We start from the raw sequence: 5,469 nt of genomic DNA, 5'->3' as shown, positions 1-5,469 counted from the left end.
CCACCATGCCCAGCTAATTTTTTTTTTTTTTTTTTGAGATGGGGTCTCATTATGTTTCCACAGGCTAGTCTCGAACGCCTGGCCTCAAGCAATCCTCCCGCCTCAGACTCCCGAGGTGCTAGGATTATATGCATAATAAGCCATCACACTCATAGGTGAATTGAATAATGACTTTTGGTCACTGCTTTTAAATTATTCACGAACAGGGCTTTCTAAGCTTATCCGAAAACAATCAACAGGTTTCTTCAAAACTACGTAATCCAAACAGTTCATTCACAGGCATCAGGAAACAAATGAGATTTTAGAAGACCAATCATTCTTTCATAGCACACTGCCATTCCCAGTCAGAGCCCAGCAAAACCACCACCTGTTTGTTCCCTCTGTTGAAGCATTTCCTTCCTTCTTATTCTGGCTTACCTCTACCGCGGACTCGCTTGCCACGGTCTGAAGGTTTGTCCCCTTGATGGCTATCAATTCCATTTTCTTCACCTCTAACTAAGAGGAAAAAAAAGAGCAGAAAAATCTACTTTTCATTTCTAAATCTCCTGGACACCTTACCAGACATCTATTAAAAGTAAGGAATAAGTGACAAAAAACCCCCCTAAAAACTGGCTAAAATTTCAACACTGGGTTCAGAAGTAGCAAGAACAAAAGTGGCTAAAAACTGAATGATAGCACATCATGCTTAATTCAGAGGTGAAAATTCTGAAAAGAGATTAAAATAATGTATCGATTTTTTCTCTTATATAGATTTGCTTTCCTAACCTTAAGTTGTTCTCAAAAAAGCACCTTCACTGTGCAACTATGTAATATATCACAGGATCTGCTCATAAGTTAGGTTAAAAGCCTGGAAAGGCACAAAACAGCAAACTAGTAATGCCAAAGAAACACTGAATCGTTAGAAAAATTAAAATGTTAGAGAAGAGTTTTCCTAGGATACTGTCCAGAAAATGCCAGCACGATCTTTTCTTTTCCTCATCCCTATATAGGCATTAAATTAAGGACTCAATATAATACAGAAATTTTATGAGAGATATTGGCATGTTTTGCCCCCTCCTCTGTTTAAGGGCTTAATTCACACGAGCTCTCAGTGAGCCTTTCCTTGGAAATCCACTTAAATTTGTCAAACACGGGCCCATAAATTCTCATCTCACCTTCTGCCTTTGTCCCCATACCACGGTTTCTAAATAACATCATTAAAATATTAGATTAATATAAAATATTTTACTTCTCTTTTATAATGTTACATCCCACTCTACCTTCATTAAAAAGTATTTTAGGAGGGCAAAGATTTTTCTCTGCTTTACTCATTGCCGTATGCCTAAAGTTCCCACTACATGGCAAGTACTCAAAATGAGCTAGCAAAAGTCTCTAAGGTGGTATGTCAAATATTTATTTTATTCACTCATAACTTAGCTACTTCGATGTTATCTCCACAGCAGGCAGGGTTGTCTTTTGGTAAATGGTGCCAAAGCCTGGGTCTAATAGAAAGTATTAAGAAAATCTTGCTTATGCAACAACTTTCGTCTTATGTCTCACCCTTGCCTATATACCGTAAGTATCCATAAATGGGGAAAACAAAACAGGTACATCTTTGAATGACCCCACGACAAGCGCACACACACCCTTTAGAGAATGCACTTGATCCGTAAGAGAAAGCAATCTTAAGACACACTAAACGACTACCTACCTACAGCCCAGGTCAGTGCTGACGTGAAACCACATCAGAGGTTCTAATGAACTACTCAGTTGCAGATCATTTCTAGTGCTAGATGTAGATCAAATTTTGCATTGAGGAAGTTGATTTATGGGCATTCTTTGGATTAGTCTTCAACTTTTCAAAATGCATAAAAACTCATAAGAAAACGTTGAGGAGAAAACTCTGCACTTACACTCTCTGCCTCGATTGCCACCTCTTCCTTTCCGGTTGTTGTTTCCACGTGCATGACTTGCTTCTCTCTCACTTCTCTTCTCTCTATTCTCTTTGTTTTCCGAACTTTCCTTTCCAAAATTTCTCCTCTTTCCTCCTACAGTTTCCCATGAAGTCTATCAAAGAGAATAGTTGTTACTCAGATTGTCATTCAAAGCATGTACAATCACCAAGAGCACATGCATGTATCTTTCAAACCTAACTACCCACAGTTTGTAGCTCACTTGCCGATCATTTTAATTCTTTTCCATGTAGTTCTACTTGCTTGATGATAAAGCTGACAAACCTCTTCCTAAGCTCCTGTTGCTAAATAATTAGACCTCTCAGCTGCCCTGACAATGTACTGTGTGTTTTCCTGCCACAGCCCTTTTCCACGCAGATTTAGAAATAATGTAAATGTTATTTCTCCAAACTCCTATTCCAAACCACCCCTCCTATCCGTGCAGTAGGCCTTAAACCCACTAATATATAGAGTAATTCAAAGCTACAAAGATACTTAGAATGATGCCCCAAAAGCTCCAGGAATAAAACCTCGCATATTCAATTATCCAAAGTGATAATTTTAAAAAAATTAATGACAGAAAAGTAAAATTTAAGGATGGTTTTTTTTTTTTATAAAGCAAATACCCAAAATTTCAATCTCAGAGAATTGTTCTAATGAGAAACCAAATAATTTATATAACCTCCATTCTCTACCCCAACCTATAAAGGTGATACCAAATCTAATCATATCATAAAAATATAAGTTATTTCCATCTTAGTTGATAAAGGGGGGGAAAAGAAAGAAAAAATATATAAATTGCTGAAAAAAAGAATGAGATACCACATTCTTAAATATAAGTGAATATAAGAATATCAAGCAGGGTATATTACACGCAAATCTCAACATTGGCCCAATAGTATCTATTTGCTTTTCCACAATCTACTTTATTTCACAAGGGATTTGAAGTTATTCAATCCCAAAATTAGAGTTGTAATTATTTTAAGATGTAAAAAATCTGAAGAAAAAAAGAAAATAACATTGTATATCCAAAATAAACATAATAGAAATCCATAAATTAAAACTCAAGTGATATAGCTGAAATTGTTTCTAAAACAATGGAAGCCAGCTTCAAAACACTTTTTCTAACGGAATTTCTAGACTTCTCCAAATCTTTGATGAACTTACCTATATACTCAGATATAAAATAGATGTTAAAAAAAAAATAACATATTAAGCTGGGCGTGGTAGCTCACGCCTATAATCCTAGCACTCTGAAAGGCTGAGGCAGAAGGATTGCTTGAGGTCAGGAGTTTGAGACCAGCATGAGCAAGAGCGAGACCCCCATCTCTACTAAAAATAGAAAAAAATTAGCTGGGCATGGTGGTGCACGCCTGTAGTCCCAGCTACTCGGGAGGCAGAGGCAGGAGGATTGCTTGAGCCCAGGAGTTTTAAGGTTGCTGTGAGCTAAGCTGACGCCATGGTACTGTAGCCCAGGCAACAGAGGGAAACTGTGTCTTAATTAAAAAAAAAAAAAAAAAAAAATACATATTAAAACAAGTTATTTTCTACCCCTAAGATTTGATAAAGATTAAATATATTGACACCTGACAGTTAAGGTGGAACAATCAGGTATTTTCATACAGTTCTGGTGAGCATGTACCTGTTGTAACCTTTCTAGAAGACCAGCTGAAAATAGTACCCAAATTTTCATTAGCATACATTCTGACCCAGGAATGATATTTCTAGGCTCATATTCAATGAAAATAATCTAATAATTATAAAAATAGTGAAGTACAAACACAATGTTCAACAGAATAAGGGAGATGGGAGAATTCCTAAAATATCTAACTTAGGAAGGAGACTGTCTACTCAAGTACATCCATAAATGGAACAGTATGTAGCCATTTAACCAGTTATACAGGTACACATAGAAAGAGGTCCTTGATATAACTAAAGCAAGTTATCAACTAGTAGCATATGTAATAGGATTACATGTTTCAGTTCAAATAAGAACCTATGTATACACTGAAGAAAATGGTAAGAGTCATCATCTAAGTGAGGCTGTTTCACTGATTTAACCATTTTATCTTTCTGAATTGCCTTTTTTTGAGACAGAGTCTCACTCTGTTGCCCAGGCTAGAGTGCTGTGGCGTCAGCCTAGCTCACAGCAACCTCAGACTCCTGGGCTCAAGCGATTCTCTTGCCTCAGCCTCCCGAGTAGCCAGGACTACAGGCATGCATCACCATGCCTGGCTAATTTTTTTTTCTCTATATATTTTTAGTTGTCTAGCTAATTTCTTTCTATTTTAGTAGAGACAGGGTCTCGCTCTTGCTCAGGCTGGTCTCGAACTCCTAAGCTCAAACAATCCACCCACCTCGGCTTCCCAGAGTGCTAGGATTACAGGTGTGAGCCACCACGCCCGGCCTGAATTGCTTTTTTCATTAAAGAAAATAAAGCTTATTTATTCCAGAGGAAAAAAAGTCCTGTAGTATACAATCTCAATTTATTAATTTGCTAATATGAATAAACTAGAAAATTGTGTAAAATAGAATCCAGTCCTCTTACTTTAGCAGACAAAAAGTAAATCCCAGAAGTCCTAGAAAAATTATACTCACTAGGGTTAGTACAAGGTGTGTGCAGGTTGAGTGTACACACAGTGTATATTTTTTTTAAGACACAGAGTCTTGCTCTTTTACACTGGCTAAAGTGCAGTGGCACAATCACAGCTCTCTGCATCCTCAAATTCCTGGGCTCAAGTGATCTTCCTGCCTCATCCTCCCAAGTAGCTGGGACTATAGGCACGCACCACCACATCTGGCTAATTTTTCTTATTTTTTTGTAGAGACAGGCTCTCACTATGTTGCCCAGGCTGGTCTCAAACCCCTGGCCTCAAGAGATCCTCCTACCTTGGCCTCCCAAAGTGCTGGGATTACATGCGTGAGCGACTGCACCTGGACTGTTTTCTGATCTTTGAAGAAACCAAAGAGTCAGATCTCGCTCCCACTATGAAATTGTTCAAGAAGTAACTAATGTTCTTTATGAAAATTTCATCTTTACTTTCTAATACATAGCCCAGAACCACCTCCTTTGGGTTCAGCCAAAGTAATCTCAATAAAACAAACAGGGAATACAGGACACTTAAGACTTAAAACTGGATTCTTGTGTAGTTCATAAGCATGATGATTGGGTTTTCATACCCAAGCATGAGATGTGCCTCCCTCAAACCTTGTTTTGATGTTGGCACATCACCTGTCTGACATGAAAAAGACTTAAAATTTCATTCAACTATCACAGAATAGGAATGGAATCAGCTAAAGGTAACAGAAAATATCTAGACTTCTCTGTATCATAAAAAGAGAAGAACCCCTTCAGTTTACATTTGCAAATATTTTGTTCACTCACAGCGATTTCTTTTATAAAAAAGGCAGTAAAGCTTTTCAGTTCACTTTGAAAATAACGGAGAGCCATTCCGTACTACATCCATCCATCAGCAATGAGGTAAACAGATTCCCCATATTTTATAAAACCCAGGAAACTTATCCCTACATGTCAGCA

At 37.6% G+C, this 5,469-nt stretch overlaps 1 protein-coding gene across 2 annotated transcripts in view; it reads right to left on the bottom strand.

The window, feature by feature from the left end:
* UBAP2 (ubiquitin associated protein 2) overlaps nt 1–1,987 on the bottom strand; it is a 60,799-nt gene extending 58,812 nt beyond the window's left edge. The window contains exons 1-2 of one of the 2 annotated variants that reach the window (XM_012657109.1): nt 1,893–1,987; nt 418–495 (exon numbers count right to left, since the gene is read on the bottom strand). The gene's annotated coding sequence lies outside the window, so the exon portion shown is untranslated. The remainder of the gene's footprint in view (nt 1–417; nt 496–1,892) is intronic. The other variant, XM_012657100.1, reaches the window with a different exon arrangement.
* Nucleotides 1,988–5,469: the final 3,482 nt, after the last annotated feature.

This window comes from Propithecus coquereli, unplaced genomic scaffold, assembly GCF_000956105.1.
Source record: "Propithecus coquereli isolate 6110/MARCELLA unplaced genomic scaffold, Pcoq_1.0 Scaffold114, whole genome shotgun sequence".
Classification (NCBI taxonomy): Eukaryota; Metazoa; Chordata; class Mammalia; order Primates; family Indriidae; genus Propithecus; species Propithecus coquereli.
This window is presented reverse-complemented; position numbering and strand designations above follow the sequence as displayed.